Raw genomic sequence first — 17,762 nt, 5'->3', positions numbered from 1 at the left:
ATAAGGACTTTGAAATTTTGTCTTGTCTTTTCCTTTTATAAAAGCACAGTTATTTTTAAGTGGCTGTACTTTTATCAGGCATATGTGTAAAATTGCCAGTGGTAATAAACACACACCCTTTGGATCAGTGTTCTAATTTTAAATGTTTGTATCTGCCTTCCCATAGTGTTTTTTGCTAACAGAAGTATCAAAAAAGCCCAGACACTCACTTAATCAACTGGTATAGCTAGTCTCTGCCTGCCTGTCCAGGTCAATACACATGTAACAAGATACCTCATTTCCTTTGAACTGTGTTCTGAATAGCTCTGTCTGAGGACACTCCCTTTGGGATACACAAAGCACATTCACAATGATGAAAGGAAAAGATCTGGAAAGAAGGGCACGTTTTGAATTTGCTCCAAGCCTTCACCAACTCATCATTTTTATGCCCTTTATTGCCCTTAAGTTCATTTAAAAACTATACATTTATCTCCATAACGCCCTTCCAGCAGTTCCTACAGAGGAATTAGGGTAATGTGCAAAAATACAATCATGAGGCTGCCCTCCCAACTCACAGGGTCTCCTGCCCATTTCATTTTCTTCCCTTGGATGCCACACTGGAAAATTCTGGAATTCAGATTAGCCTGCCCAAGCTATAATTTTATTGGAAAGAAATTGCACTGAAGCTGTAAAGAATAATAGAATGGAAAGATTTTTGTGTGTCAATTTACTGCTGTCATTAAACATGGCATTTGGGGTCCAGGAGCTTGTGACATGGGTTTCTGGAATCATTAGCCAAAATGTTTTCATCTGGTTAGTCCAGCTGAGCTTCAGCTTTGTTATTTTAACTCTGCAGAAGCTGCTCAGTAGAAGCAAAAATATATGATTGATATTTTCCAGCCACACTCCTCATATATGATTTTTAAATCAACCAAACATGCAACATACAAAAGAAAACTAAAAGGAAATATAACAAAATAGCCATTGTGATATTTTCCAGCTACACTCCTCATATATGATTTTTAAAAAAATTTTATTTATTATTTTTATTTTATATGTATGTGTGTATTGCCTGCATGTAGGTAAGTGCACCCGTGTTGTGCAATGCCTGTGGTCAGAAGAGGCTGTCAGGATCCCCTGGGACTGGAGTTATGGACAGTTGGCAGCTGCCATGTGGGTGCTGGGATTCAAACCTGGGCCTTCTGCAAGAACAACCAGTGTTCTTAACCACTGAGCCATACAGCCCCTCATACATGATTTTTAAATCAACAAAACACGCAACATAGAAAAGAAAACTAAAAGAAAATATAACAAAATAGCCATTGTGATATTTTCCAGCTACGCTTCTCAGATATGATTTTTAAATCAACCAAACATGCAACGTAGAAAAGAAAGCTAAAAGGAAATATAACAAAATAGCCATTGTTTAATAGTAGGTAATAGCACTGATTTTTTTCCTATTTTCTACTATTTGTGTTTTTCTTAATTTTAAAATTAAAAGATTCAACAGTTCTCATTTTCATAAAATAAAAATTTTAATAAATATTGTAAAAAAGATGCTAATTTTATATATTTTGTGTGTGTGTGTGTACACATATGTGTATGTGAGTGCTGGTGCATGTGTGCCATGGAGAACATTCGGAAGTCAGAGAGCAACTTTAAGGAACTGATGCTGACTTTTCTCCTTGTTGAGGCAGGGTTTTTCCTGTTTCTGCTGCTGGGCAGAGTAGTCCAGGCTAGCTGCCCTGTGAGTTTCTGGGTGATTTTCCTGCTTCCACCTGCCATCTTGCTATAGGAGTGCTGTGATTTCAGACACATGAAATCATATTTGGCTTTCTTATGTGGGTTTCTGGACCTGAACTCAGGGCATCAGGCCTTAGTCATCACTCCAGACCTAAGGATGCTAAATTTCAAAGTCTCACTCGCTGTATTTATGTACGTGAATACTCCTGTTCTTTAGATAGATTTGCTGATATAGTTATGACTAACATTTGCAATTTCTTGTCAGAATTCTTGAGAAAAAAAATTGATAGCTGATGGATGAAGTAGTGTAGATTAAAGTAGAAGATGAGAGCATAACAATGAAATTCCACAAAAAATAAAGGTGTGCAGGACATTACTTGGAGACAAGTAAGGAAACTAGCTGTGAGTTCAGGCGGCAGGATGGTGTGAATGTCATGGTTTTGGGGGAAATTTAATTATGGTTATATAAGAAAATATTCTTTTTTATTAAGAGATACTTTTTACTAGGGTATGATCTAAGATCGAATGTTCAAATATGGACCAACTCTTAAATAAGTCAAAAAAGAAAAAAAAAGTAAATTCAGTGTGATGAATTCAGATTGATGCATCCTGGGGGCTGGAGAGATGGCTCGGTGATCAAGGGCACATATTGCTCTTGCAGAGGACACAAGTTCAGTATCTAGTACTCACATTAGGCGGCTCATAACAGCCTGTCATCCAGCTCCAGGGGAATCTGATGCATATGGCATCCCTGGGTACCTGCACTTAACTGCACACACCTACACACAAGCACACACATACGTAAACATAATTCAAAAATCAATAATTGTGTTAATTATCAACTGCTGCATAAGAAAGCTGCCCTGGGGAGAGTTTAGCAAAGTATTCATCTGTGGGCACAATAATTCATTAGGAGTCACTTTAATACCATATCTATTACTTTAGCAGAGTAATAGTAGTAGGCTCTCCCCTATGACCTGTGGCTTCTCTAGTCACAATATTGGATATGGGCCCCATCTTATGAAGCAGAACTTGGTGATTAATACAGAAACCCACAACTGGCTAACATGCAGAGAATAAGAAACTGCAGAGTGATTGGACACCTGTGTCAAACTTCTACCTCCAAAAGCTCAGGGATTATTGTGCAAAGGTTGGTGGGAAAACTGTAAGGGCCAGAGGTGGCGGATGACCATAATGAAACAGAATTCTCCAAACGACTGGGAAGTTGCTCATATGAACTCATAGCAATGGTGATAGCATGTCCAAGTCCTCCATAAGTTGAAGCCAGACAAAATCCCAGTATAAATTTGGGGAAGTGGGCAAGAAACCCCAACCCTACCTGAGGAGCTATTGGAGGTGGATGGCTACTGGGAAGGGGAGAGTCAGTCTCTTTTAAGGGTGAGACTCTTGGTAGGTTAACAGGCTCCAGAGAATGGACCCACACTGACATTGGAATATTTGCATATATATATATATATATATATATATATATATATATATATGTGATAGAGTGTGTGAAATTGTGTGGGAGATAGTAAGGGGATGCTGATAAGGGAGAGGATCTATCCAATCAAATTATATTATATAAAATTCACAAAAATTCAATAAAATAGGAAATTCAAAAAGTAAATGATTAATGGATAAATGGTTCATCATCTTATTCTTACAACTTTCCTATGTCTAGAATTTCTTGATGTGTTTTAAATTCAAAATATCTTGGCTATCAAGGAGAGAAATAATGGGTCATTTTGCATTAATTTGAGATTACCTTTTACATATTAATGGAGGCAGGCTCACCCATGACTTTTGATCCAGGTGGAGGTTTGCCTGTTAACATTTACTTATTAGTTTCATTACTTTGCATTCCCTCTCATGAAAGAACACTCAAATAGAGCTAATTTAGTTTACATCTCTGAATTTGAGTATTTATGGAAGGGCACTCTTTGAGGATTTTCAATTAAATAGTTTGCAAAGCAGAAAACATGGGTTTTGCCAATGAACAGGTAATTCAGGGTGTTTTAGATTCAAATTACATGTCGCTACAACGTCATTTAAACGTTTATTTTCCAAAGTCATACTTTACTTTCTGACTGCCTAGAGGAAGGTTGAGAAATAAGCAATGAAAATGGGAAAACATTGTCCTAAGATTCAACGTGAAGCAATGTTCTTTCATTTTTTTCCTTTCAACTCAAATTTGGACTCTGATGTAATATCCCCAAATACCTGAGCTGTATATTATAGCTCAGAGAACAGGCAACGGCAATTCCAAAGCTCAGTAGGGCCATCTTCCTAGTCGTAAAGTAGACCGGTTGGGATTTTTCACATTATAAATTACATGCAACACAAAATAAATAGCCCATAAAATTGGTAAGTAGGTTTTTTAGAGTGCTGAAGGCAAAGCAAGCGTTTGAAATTTCGGAAACTTTTGCAGCGCTCAGAACAAGTGAGAGCGGGATGCAAACCATCGTAGAGCTTCGAAGCTGATGCGGGGGATGGCCTCGTGGTATAGGACACAAGCCTTTTCCATGTCTCCACAGCGTGCATTCTCTGGGCTCCCAAGCCTTTTGCTACCTCCCTTCCTTTGGCTGGAAAATCGGGGTAGTTCACCCAATTCTTAGCTCTGTACCAAATGCCCCTGCAGAGGAAGATGCTCCACTTTCCAATTCTATGCTCATATGAGCCACTGAGGATGATACCTCTGGCATTCCTATCCCTCTTAGGCTTGTTCTGTGGTGACCGTGGCTTTTTCCGTGTCATTTCTCTCATTCTTTCACTGTTTACAATGATCGAGTTAGAGCCGACCCCTGTTTACAATGATAGAGTCAGAGTCCGACCCCAAGTGCGATAGATTATTCATTGCATTTCCCAACACGATAACTTTACTACCTTTGGTTTTGATTGTTTACATTTTTAGATGATTTGGTGGTTTCTGTTGTTTAACCAAAGCTTTAACTTTGGGTTATTTTACTTCCTGGTTTAAGAAAATCTTTTTATGATCTTATTTTTAAATTGCATTTCAGGAGACATGTAACCGGAATCCAAAACACTCTAAATTATTCAGATCACAGGATGCTTCAGTGACCAGAATCCCCCTTCCCCCACGATCTTTCAGAACACGTTCTGGATGCAACTAATGAATATTGAAATGCTCAGCTGTTCCCCGCTTCATAGGAAGTCACTTTGTCACCTCAGACTATGGAAAGTTTTATCCTGAGAGCTCAATAAATGTTTCCCTTATTTCACTGTGGAAGCTCATCAAGAACATGCTGAACTAAGAGCTCCAAGGAGCCTAAAGGCAACGTTTATGAAACCGGCAACATTTCCAGAACTCTCCAGAGCAACTCAAGAAAATTATTGCAATACTTGTTCTTTTCAAAGGACAGAACTCTTGGTTTATATAAAACCATGGGCTTAAAGTTTATGCTTTCAGGAGATAAGAGTATACGGAACCTTTGCTATGAATTCTGTTTGTAATAAAGTGGAAGCTACACTTGATTGTTTAGTTTCTTGTTTGTGATACTAGAATATATTTGTCAGTATACCCATATGATTTTTTGTAAATATTTTATTATTTTTATTTCATGTGTATGAATGAATTGCCTGCATGCATGTAAGTGCAGCTGTGTCATCAAGGCCTGTGGAGATCAAAAGGCATCAGATCTCCTGGAACTGAAGTTATGAGTGGTTGTCAGCCACCAACCCACATGACTTTTAGATTTCCTTTCACCATCAACTTTTGACCATTGGAATCAAATGTAGTTTGGATCATTCAAATTTCAAGAATGCCATTAACCATTAAAATGTGGAATTAAGTATAAACATTGTATAGTGTGGTCATTCTTCTTGATATCTAAATCACAAAATCGTGGTTACGAAAAGTTAAGATTTGTGACCATTTCTATTTGTTTTAGAGAGGAATGAATTCTTCCACTCTCGCTATAATGTATAATATTTGCACCCTCTTCACTGTCTGGTTCTTCCCATGGGTTCTAAGTTCTGAATGGCAGGAAAGACTCTTCAGCTCTCCCCTTTGTAGATAGCTGTTAGACACGGTCTGCTCATCCTCGCCCTCTCAAAAGGTTCACAAGCATCTGAGTCTTATGAGCTACTCTCCTCCCTCCAAGAGGGACTATTTCATTTAGGAGGATACAGCTGAACAAGGTCCATTTATCCAAGGCACTTGGTTCCCTCATAAGGTGAAAAATCTATTTTGTGAGATCTGTATTCTAGACCTCAAGACTCTCATCCAGCTATAACACTGTCTTGGTGGTCTAATTCAATGAAGAATCTTAAGATGAAATGTTAAGAATCTTAAGACTGTTAAGGTGTATGTGTATATAGCATAGAAGCGTCTTGCTATCCATCATCCTGGGTGACTCTCATGCCAGCCCTCCTGTCATAAATGCAACCCCATGGATCACCAGGAAAGACCAGCAGAAGGACTACACAATCAACCTACAGATGACAAGAAACAATGAGCCGTTGGTGCTTTAAGCCAGTAAACTTGAAGTATTTTTAATTGACAGATAAATGATAAATGGTGTCTCTAATGGCTTTAATTTTTTTATAGTATTTCCCCTTCAGTGTTCACAGTAATTTATCTTAACTGTCGCCCTTAACCCTCACATTTTCTTCAATTCCTATAACTTCTGCTTTCTAATTTCATAAATTGACATGTGAATTTACTAGCTTTTATGATGGTGGTGACATTCTATAGATGTTTCAATACCTGGGTCTTTCCTACTGCTGATGGTTTCAGCCCTGTTGTCATGCACTCCCTCCCTTGGTCTGATGAAGACGCTTTCTTTGACAGCACCTGCCACAAAAGCTCCCTCTCTTCAAATCACTTTCTGAAATAATTCCTTGCTTCTTTTAATTCACAGAAATTAACATTATCTACAACAAGCATTTTTACATATTGTATGATTCCATTTAAATTATTTCTATAAAAATAGCTAGAATGGTAGAGATAGAATCAGATCAATGGTTTTCCTTTCTCGGTAATAAAAATTTATTAAAATAGCACTACAATATTGAGAAAGTAATTTCATTTCTATACAAAATATTAAAGCATAAAAGTCCTTAAGGAGAAATTATTTTGTAATATTGTTTGATATGTGTGTGTGTGTGTAAACTGATGCAATATTTTTTAAAATTATTTTTATTTTGTGTATGCGTGTACTGCCTGTATGTAGTTGAGTTCACCCGTGTTGTGCAGTGCCCACGGAGGACAGAAGAGGCTGTCAGATCACCTGGAATTGGAGTTACAGACAATTGTTAGCTGCCATGTGGGTGCTGGGATTCAAACCCAGGTCTTCTGTAAGAACAACCAGTGTTCTTAACTGCTGAGCCATCTCTCCAGCCCCTGCAAAGTGATTTTTATATAAAAGTTAAGTTTATCTAAAATAATTTGACACAGAATAGTAATGAAACATTAGGACTTTTACACAAGGGATCCACAGAATATATGAAAACTGTAAACTTATGAGGACTAATACATTTATCATCATTGCTAGAAAATGAACTGACAGGATCCAAATGGCATGAATTGTCTGTATTTGCAGAAAAGAAAGATAGCCACCAAAATGGCCATGAGGGCATTTAGAGTCCAGTGAAGCCATAAAATTCAATAAAATGTTCCAAAGCAGGTGGTGAAAATTTGTTGGAGTATACAGGGGAGAAGTTTCTACCAAAAGCTCATCTCCTTAAGCTGATGGAAGTCAGCAAGGGCAATCATTTAAAATGCCTGGGAGCTGATCAAAGGACATGCCACAGTTAAGATTTATTCAATAAAATTTATGGAAATTCCATAAGAATCCTGAGAGACCATGACATTTAGGGCTCCATAGTATACCTATGTCGATGTGACAGCTACTTCAGGGGATGTGAATCACCAAATGGTGATTTCCATTTTCCCTCACTTCGTGGGGGTGGAAGAGCTAGTCTTTGCAGCTCCATGCAACAGGAGACCTATATGGAATGAATAGCTTCATCCAAGCAGGACTTGATTGCTCTGTTGCCAACTGCCACAAAGGTTGGGAAGATGTGGAGAGGCCTATTGACAAGGAAGGCTGCTCCTAATTCTGAAACAGCTCTTTGTTGTAAGAGAAATGGTCTAGTATTCTTAGCAGCCAAATACCAGGTCTCTTATCTTCACATTTTCAAAGACAAAAGACTGATGTTATGTAGACTTACCAGAGAGTTAATATCAACAGATTTTGCCGCCTAGGCTGTAGGTTGTGGAAAATCCATACAGGGCTGTGGCAGTAGCTGCTACTATCTATGGTTCCTGTCCTCCTCCTCTAACTTTCTGATTGATAGGGTGAATTTGTGGAGCAGTCATTAAGAATGAGAACCACTTTCTCCTGATCCTTAGCACGGAGTTTCTACCAGGTGAAGGCCAAAACAGTCTCAAAGAAAAGTGTCTTTCTGTCATTGCCAGAGGACCTGGCTTCAATTAGATATAAACATTGATCCAAACATTTTTCAGAAGAATAGCACAACCAATCAGCAAGTTAGAGAGCTGGATGTGATGTGAAAAGCAGGAGACTAGGCAGAAGTTTAACTAAAAGATCAACAAAGGGGATAGCAAAAGAATGCTGGCTGGGGGCTAATGAGAAGGCTCAGTGGGCAAAGGACTTGCTGCACAAGCATAAAGACCTGAGTTCAGATCCATACCACCCCCGAAAAAAGCTGAGTGTAGCAGCATATTCCTGTAACCCCAGAGCTAGGTGGCAGAAATAGGATCTCAGGAACTTGCTAGACAGTCAGCCTAGTTCAGACAGCCTAGTTCAGGCAACAAACCCTAGGCTCAGTAAAAGAACTTGGCAGTAGTCAGAGGAGACAGATTTTGCTGGCCTTGTCTAGTTAAGCCACTAAAAAGCAATCAAATATAATCACAGAAAGCCCTGTAGGAGAACGGCACTCAATGCTGCTGAAACATTTCCCTTTTCTGAGATATGATTTTATTATGCAGGGTTAAATGGGGTAAAGAAAGGACAGAGGAGGGAATATGGGGAGGGATAAGTAACCCTAAAGGCCTTTAGGAAAAGCCATATGGAAATCTACCTCTGCCACCATAGAAGCTTCTTAAAGTATCTACATATATATCATAAAAGAGGTATCCTATAAAGGGGGGATTACCCTTTCTAGACATCATAGGCTAATAAAAAATTCTCAGTGCTAGGAATGGACTCCTTTTTCACTAGAAGCTGTTGACCATGGTTCCCACAGACCCTCAAACAATACTGATCATTACCCCTGCTCTTGGTTACCCACCAGAACCAGATGGTTAGACCCTATTGCTGAAGACACTATATACTTGAGCTGGTGCTGACTTCAGAGCCTTATCTCTATTGGCTAGTATTCATAGTGCTGGAAGGTGCTGTGCATGCTACTGGAAGGAAAAAAATAATCACCGTCCTTACCCTGGGGTGAATCGTGTGAATTATGACAACTACTGACCTGGCAAGATATGTCTACTGATGTAACAGTGGTACAAATATTATGGGAGTAACCAACAACTCGTTACTTGGATGGAGCCCATTTCTGACATTAATATCAGGCTTAAGAATGTGACACTAGATAAGTCACAGAAAATAGGGGAGAACCTAATACTATTACTAAACTATTGTCTACTAAATAGTTGTCTTATTAAACTGGCTCTTAATGTGTTATTGTCATAGCCATAGGTTAGTGCATCTCTCAACTCTCACTAGAGAAGTTTACTTATGCAACAGATGGTTATTAAACATAGAAACCCATAGCTGGCCCACAGTCAGAGAACAAGAGGCTTCAGAGTGCTTAACCCCAAATAAATTGCCAAAATCAAACTTCCCTCCAAGGCTCAGGGATCATTGCAGAAAAGGGGGTGGAACGATCATAAGAGCCAGAGGTGGTGGATGACCACAAGGAAACAGGGTTTTCCAGACAGCTGGGCAGTTACTCATATGAATTCATAGCAACAGTCACAATATGTACAAGTCTCGTGAAAGCTCAAACCAGAAAAAATTCCAGCATAGACACGAGAAAATGAGTAAGAAGCTCCAAATCCTCCTAAGGAAATTGTGGCAACAGATGGCTGTCTGGAGCAGCAGAGACAGTTTCTTTCAAGCATAGGATTCTTGGTAGATTAACCAAGCTCCAGTGGATGGACCACGCTGACATTTGGAGACATAAATTAGACTCTATAGGCCCTATTATTTATAATATGTGTAATATATATATATATATGAGTACATTAAATTGGGTAGGGGACAATAAGAGGAGGTAGAGATGGGAGAGATAATCTACATATCATCAAATTATATTGTATGAAAATCACAAAAATTTCACTTTAAAAAGTTTTTGAAAAGTAAACATTTCCTACTGGGCATAGTGGCACATGCCTATAATCACAGCACTTGGGAATCTGAGACAGGAGGATCACAATTTAGGGACAGCCTTGACTAGCTAGTAGGCTCTGGCTAGTTTGAACTACATAGTAAAATCATATCTCAATGATTTTCTATGTAATTGCTTTTATTTTTGTGGGTATGAGTATTGCCTGCATGTGTGTAAGTGCACCTATGTGGTGCAGTGCCCATGCAGGTCAGATGAGGGCAACAGATTCCCCTGAAACTTGAGTTACAGATGGTTGTTAGCCCCTATGTAGGTGCTGGGAATCAAACCCGGGTCCTCTGCAAGAGCAGCTGTGCTTTTAAGCCCTGAGCCATCTCTCCAGCGCCTCAATGGTTTTCTTAAGGCTACTGATTGAAGAATAAATTGTAAAATAGTATAAAGGTACTTTTGAGATGATAAAAGTGTTACAAATTTGGATTATAGTAACAATCACATAATTCTTGTAAATTTACTAAAATTCATTGAACTATGCACTTATGAAGGGTGAATTTTATGATTTATAAATTATGACCCTATTAAACTGAGAACTTCTTGTGGGCTACCACACTGGTATGATAATGTAAAACCAGACAACTGCTGGGCTATGACTGGGGAGATCTTATGATGCATACACTGTCTCACCCCATGAGTCAGTAATTTATGTCTTCACAAATTGAGCTAATATTTCCATCAACTCACTGTTTAAACTTATCAGTATGTAATACTTGTTCCCTGACTTTATTCATCATGTTTCTTATCAAAATCATTGCATAATTAAAACACACTTACACTACTTTTAAGATATATAAATAAAGACTATAATAAGATATACAAATAAAGACTTCAAATTTGGTCTAATTTTTTCTCTTTCTTCTTGAGATCGTTTCTGTGCTACACTTCTAGTGTAAACTCTACTGCTTTGCATCACCATTGAGTGAATTCCTTTGGTGTGTGTGCTTGTGTTTTAATAAATGGCATCATAATTAGATGTATTTGTAACTTTTTTCCACAAAAGCTTAACTTGGGGTTCCTATGATTATATATGGTTCTTTTGAATTAGTAGAAAACAGTTTAGTTCTCTTAAATGCTGCATGCTATTCATCTTAAGCGCATATTTTGCTTTGTTTATTTGCCACTGATTAACATTTATGTGAATATGAGTCAGTGGTATAAATGTTTTCTCTTTTACAAATAAGGCTGCAATCAATATAATATTTGGTGCACGTGTTTCTCTAGGAAGCTTATCAAGAAGTGAAATTACTGGGTGATGTGGTATATTCATTTTCATATTTGTTAGACCTGATGGAAGGATTTTCCAAAATACCTGTCAATCAACATAGGCTGAACTAGCTGTGAGAAAGAGTAGACTGGGCCAGCAAAATGGCTCAGTGGGTGTGGGCACTTGTCACCAAACCTGACAATCTGAGTTTCATCTCAAAGACCCTAATGGTGGAAGGAGAGAACAAATTCCTGAATGTTGTCCTTAGATCTATGCAAGTGTGCTGTGGTACATGCACACACCCTTCACTCCACAAATATGTACACACACACACACACACACACACACACACACACACACACAAAATAAATAAATGTAGAAACAATTCAAAATAAAGAATAGATTCTGTCAGTCTCTGCTTCCTGCTGGAGGGGGAGGATGGTAATTGCAGGAAGGATACTTGTCCTTTTTGAGATGAGGTTTCATGAATTTCAGGCTGGTCTTGAACCCAGTATGTAACTGAGGATGAACTTGAACTTCTGATTCCTCTGGCCTCTACCTCTTCAGTGCCAAGATTATAGAAACATTTAAGAATGTTTTGTTTTTCTGGGGGTAACCATGGACTGCAACTAAGGAAATCTGCATTCAGGTGTACAGTGTACTACATGAAGTAAAGTTAGTCTCTAGTTCAACAATCACTTCCCACCTAAAACTTCTACTCTGGGAGAGAATGAAGGAGCTAGACATTTTTAAGTTTTATAACAAATTTTAATCCCACCAGTATCCTCCTCATCAGTATTTAGGACTGGCAGAATATAATTTCTATAAACCCTATAGGTAAAGAATAGCATTATTATTGTTTTTCTTTATATGTTCCAGAGTCTTACTGAATTGAGAGAGATATATTTTTCTTCATAAATTGAAAAGGAAAGAAGAAAAATAAAGATGCCATTAAGGGGCTGGGATGCAGCTCAGCTTGAGAATGCTTGTCTAACTTGCATGAAGCTCTTGGATTATTTTCTAGCACCAGGCATGGAGATTCAAGCCTATAATCTCGGCACTGAGGAGGTAGAGGCCAGAGGAATCAGAAGTTCAAGCTCATCCTCAGTTACATACTGGGTTCAAGACCAGCCTGAAATTCATGAAACCTCATCTCAAAAAGAAAAAAAAAGGATAGAGGAAGACACCAGAAGATGGAACGACCTACCATGCTCGTGGATTGGTAGAATTTATATGGTGAAAATGACCATCTTATATTTCAAAAAACATCTATAGATTCAATGCAATGCCAATCAAAATACCCATGGCATTCTTCACAGAGTTAGAAAAAAATAATTTATTTTCATATGGAATCACAAAAGACCTTGGATATCCAAAGCAATCTTGGGCAAAAGAACAGTGCTGGGGCAGGTCATCATACAAGATTTCAGATTATATTACAGAGCTATAGTAACAAAAACAGCATGGTACTGGCACAAAAAGAGACACATAGATCAATGGAACATAATTGAAGATCCAAATATGAGTTCATGCAATTTCAGCCACCTGATATTTGGCTCTGAGGGGCCAAGAACACTCACTGGAAGAAAGAAAGCATGTTCAGCAAATGGTGCTGGCAAAATTGAATCTCCATCTGCAGAATAATGAAACTAGGCCCTTATTATTCACCTTGCACAAAAGTCAACTCCAAGTGGATCAAAGAACTCAATATGAAACCTGAAACTCTGAAACTATTAGAAGAAAACATTGGCAGTAACTTACAAGATATATGTGCAGGAAAAAAAAAAACTTTCTAAATTGGACACCAGTTGCTCAGGAATTAAGTTCAATAAGTGGAACCTCATTAAACTAAAAAGCATCTGTACAGAAAAAAAAAACAATAAAGTGAAGAAAACCCCCACAGATCTGGAAACAATCTTCACCAGTGACAGATTTGACAGGTGTTTAACATCTTTAATATATAAAGAACTTAAAAAACAAAGAATCAAGAAAACAAATGACCCTGTTAAAAAGATGGGCAATGGATCTGAAGAGAGTCTTTTGAAAAGAGGAAATAAAAATGGCTAAGAAACACCTTAAAAAGTGTTCAATATCCTTATTAATTAGAGAAATGCAGATAAAAATTACTTTAAGATTTCATCATACTCCAGTTTGACTGGCTAAGATCAGGTGAACGAAAGACACCAAATGCTGGCAAGGATGTGGAGAAAGGGGAACGCTCATTTGCTGCTGGTCGGATTTCAAATGCATGCAACCACTATGGAAAGCAGTGTGGGGAACTCTCAGGAAACTACAAATGAATCTACCATATGATCTGGTTATACAACTCCTTTGCATATACCCAAAGGACTTATCCTACTGTACATCCATGTTTGTTGCTGCTCTTTTCACAATAGCTAAGAAATGAAAACCTAAATGTCCCTCAACTGATATATGTATAATGAAAATGTGGTATATTTACACAGTGGGTTTCTACTCAGCAATAAGAAAAGATGAAATTATGAAATTTACAGGTAAGTGGATGGGATTAGAGGCTTCACTTTACTAAGTGAAGTAACACAAACTCATAAAAGCAAGCGACTTATAGTCTCCCTCATTTGTGGAGCGTAGCACCAATCCCTTATATGTGAGTATATATCTTGATGTAGCAGCAGGAGCCAGGGAAATGGAAAGGAACCACAGAGGTAAAGGGAAAGAAAGAGTCCCAAAGAGGGGGTTAGTAGGAAACAAATGTTACCAGGGGGAGGTGGGGAAAGTGAGTGTTTGGCTGGGACGGGAATGAGGGAGAGACATGCAAAGGCTCATGGTGGTGGGGAAGGAGGGTACTCAGGAAAGGGGGCATGGTGGGAGGCTGGTGTTATTCAGGGAGAGGGTGGGGATAATAGGGGTGCTTGGATTGGGGGAGAGAATAGGGAGGTTCGGCAAGGGGAGAGAGAGGAAAGACGAATGGAACTTGGGGGTCTAGGAAAGTCATAGGGAAATGTATTGGCTTGGGAACCCCATGAGAAATGCACATATGGTATCTGAACTTTAGTGTATATGTATCCTGGGGGCTGTATGGCAAGGTGCACAGTGCCAGACAGGAGAGATCTCCCTTCAAGCGGTTGGTCAGAATAGTCCAAAAGACTCACGAAATGACACAGGCTATTGCCAGAGTTCTTAGTTATCTCCCAGAACTTGAAGAGAAGACGCTACTGCTAAAGTCAGGACATACTTTGGACACAGCACTTGGAGCAACAGAGCAGGAAATGGGCCTGAAAGCCTTTTATCTGAAGTCTAGCTCTTACTGTTCTAGAGGATACTATGCAAGCTGTTAAAGGAGAAAATCAAACAATGATTTAACCCAGCCTTAAAGCCTAATAGCCACAATGACTGGCACAGGAAACTATCTCTATTGGTGCAGTAGGCCATAGCTATCTAATTGGGCTTAAAGTCCTCTCAATGGGAGTGACTCATGGTGGCACTCTAAACACAACCAAATACACATGGCTGCAGAGGTCATAGATCCTAGAAAAAAACCTATCTCTGCCATATCTCTAGACAAATGAAATTTCTTACCATATGCTAAATATGGATCCTTATTTTACAGACAAGTATACAGTGCATCACTCATCAAAAAAGCTTCTTGAAACAGATGGGGGCTACTGCCAAGTTCCACAACTGGTCACACACAGAGAATATATGTCTGAGAGATTCCCAGCCCTAGGTGACATATCTCTACATCATCCCTTAACTCTCACCAGGGAAGCTTCCTTATATAACAGAATGCAATGCATAGAGAAGGTCACAACTGGCCAAGTTTTAGAGAAAGGAGAGGCTGCAGAGTGTGTGTCCCTGGATAGGACTTCCATGTTAAACCTCACCCACCCATGGCTCAGGGACCATTTTGGAAGAGGGAGTTGGAAAGATTGTAAGAGCCAGGACTGGTTAATGAACATAGGGAAACAGAGGCTTTCAGGCCACTGGAAGCTTTCTCAGGTGAATTTGCAGCAAAGGTAATGTCAAGCACAAGACCCATGCCAACTCAATCAGACAAGGGCCCAAAGTGGAGTGAGAGAAATGGGTGGCAGGCAGGCCCCAGCCTATGCACTGTTGGAGGCTGATTACTACTGTGTGAAGGAGAAAAGACATTACTTATGATCTCTAGATAGACTGACTAGACTCCAGTGGATGAATTTTCACTGAAGGACATCTGGGTACAAATGCTTGACTAGATAGGACTTAACATGCATGGTGCAATGCATGAAGTCAGGCCGGGGAGGAGGGTTTGTAGGGTCATGGATGGGAGGGTGTGTGTGTTCAAATTTGATTAAGAACTGTTGTATGAAATCTAAAAAAGCTCAATAAAAATTAAAAAAGGAAAATATTTAATAATTTTAGATGAGCAACGATGTATACAGCAAATGACAGATTCCTCAGTGAAACCAAATCGAATGTGTATCACACAGACTAATTAGGGTAACATCTTATTTTGTTTACTTTTATTCAGGCTAGAATGAAAGCAACCTGCATAGCTTTTATTATAGTATATTGTTGTAATTGTTCCATTTTATTATTGCTGTTGCTGAAGTTAAACTATGCCTAATTTATAAATTGGGCTTTATGATAGGATGAATGCACAGAGAAATTAGTATTATATATGTTTTGGTAAAGTCTGTGGTTTCAGGCATCCTTTCCTGATTATGGAATATACTTCAGTGGGTAAGGCAGGACTATTATACTTGTGTTTGCTTCTGTTTCTGTCTTTTGAAGCAGGGCATGATGTATTTCTTGATTGGTTGATGAGGGATAAATTAAATATGAATTTTTTTGAGAGTCAGTGTGAAGTAGTGCATGGTTCATAGTTCAACTAAAGAATGGTATTAACAGATTAAAATAATCATGGGTAATGATCAGTTATTAATAGCCACACTTTCAAAACAAGGGTTTTTCACTGCCGTAAAGCCAATACCACCCTAAATCACAGCCACAAATCCCCCAAGGAGCCCTTTGTTCTCCTTTTTTTTCTCTAATACTGAAACCATTGGAGGAAGGAAGGGCTTATTTAGTTAAAATTTCCAAGTTACAGATCATCATTGAAGGAAGCCAGGGCAGGAGCTCAGGGCAGGAACCAGGAGGCAGGAAGTAAAGCAGGGTCCATGGAGGAATGCTGTTTACTGGCTTATTTCCTCTGGGTTGCTCTGCTACTGTTCATAGACAGCCCATAGTGGGCTGGGCCCTTCTGCATCAATTAACCATCAAGAAAATGTGCCTACAAACATGCTCACAGCCCAGTTTGATAGAGGAAATTCCTCAGTTGAGGCTCCCTCTTCCCAGGTATTTCTAGTTTGCATACTGTTGAAAAAAACCAACACTCTTCAAACCTAAACAATAACAGGGAGCATTTCTTGGTATTTTATCCCAACTCAGTCCACATGTGTGATTCAAAGTTCATTTATGGGGTGTATTTGTTTAAATACAATGACATTCCCATCACCTGTAAATACCTCTCCATTATTGAGTCTTTGGATCACTATGTGCATTTCTATCTCACTTTCCCTTTTAATTTCCCAACATGCCATGTAGCAGAAAAATAGAGTTTATTCAGCTTTCACAGACTGTCAGGTATCATAATAATAAGAAAGAGTGTGTCTGCGTTTGGCTTTTGTAGCACACAACACATTGAATATTAATATGTGATGAAGATTCCCTGAGAAACATTAGATTAGGTTGGCCCATCTCCTGGACTGTTAATTACTGTAATATCAACCAAAGTTGAATATAAATGCTGTGAATGTCAAAATAGGTAAGTGAATTTGTGGAATGCATAGCATAATATTGCAATTTTGAGATCCTGATGGAATTATAGGAAGTAACATGGGATTGAATCACCCTGAACTTTTGATGCTTTGTTTACTGTTTCTACTCTTCCATTTAAAATTTCATAAACTTATTGATAAACATGTAAGATATACACTCTATTGACAATTTTATTTTACTTTTAAAATGGAAAGAATATTTTTAAAGAGTATTGTTTTGCTTCTACTTTGCATTTCATTTTTTGCATATTTTTGTGATTTTTATTTAAGAGACAGTTTTTCAAAAAATTTTAAATTGTATTTGTATATGTGTGTGTGTACCACATGTGTACCTCAAACACATGTGAAGGCCAGAGAACAACTTGTAGAAGTCAGTTTATATGGGTCCCTGAGATCCATTTCAGATCTTCATGATTGGTGCCAAGCCATTTACCTGATAAGCCATCTGTTAGGTAGAAATTTCCTCCAAGATAAAACCTCCCATCTTGGAGGAAAACATGGTAAACAGCAGGATGTTCTAAAGGGAAGTAAAACATTTCATCCTGCAAGGAAGCTGTTTAAGCTCAGGAACTAAACAACTGAATAGCTTCAGGAAGTTCCTGAAATTAACAAGGTGCACTAGGCCTCTCCTTCTAGGAGCATAT

Source organism: Nannospalax galili, unplaced genomic scaffold (assembly GCF_000622305.1).
Source record: "Nannospalax galili isolate Female #2095 unplaced genomic scaffold, S.galili_v1.0 scaffold487, whole genome shotgun sequence".
NCBI classification, from domain to species: domain Eukaryota; kingdom Metazoa; phylum Chordata; class Mammalia; order Rodentia; family Spalacidae; genus Nannospalax; species Nannospalax galili.
The sequence above is the reverse complement of the archived record's forward strand: the minus strand, read 5'-3'. Positions refer to the sequence as shown.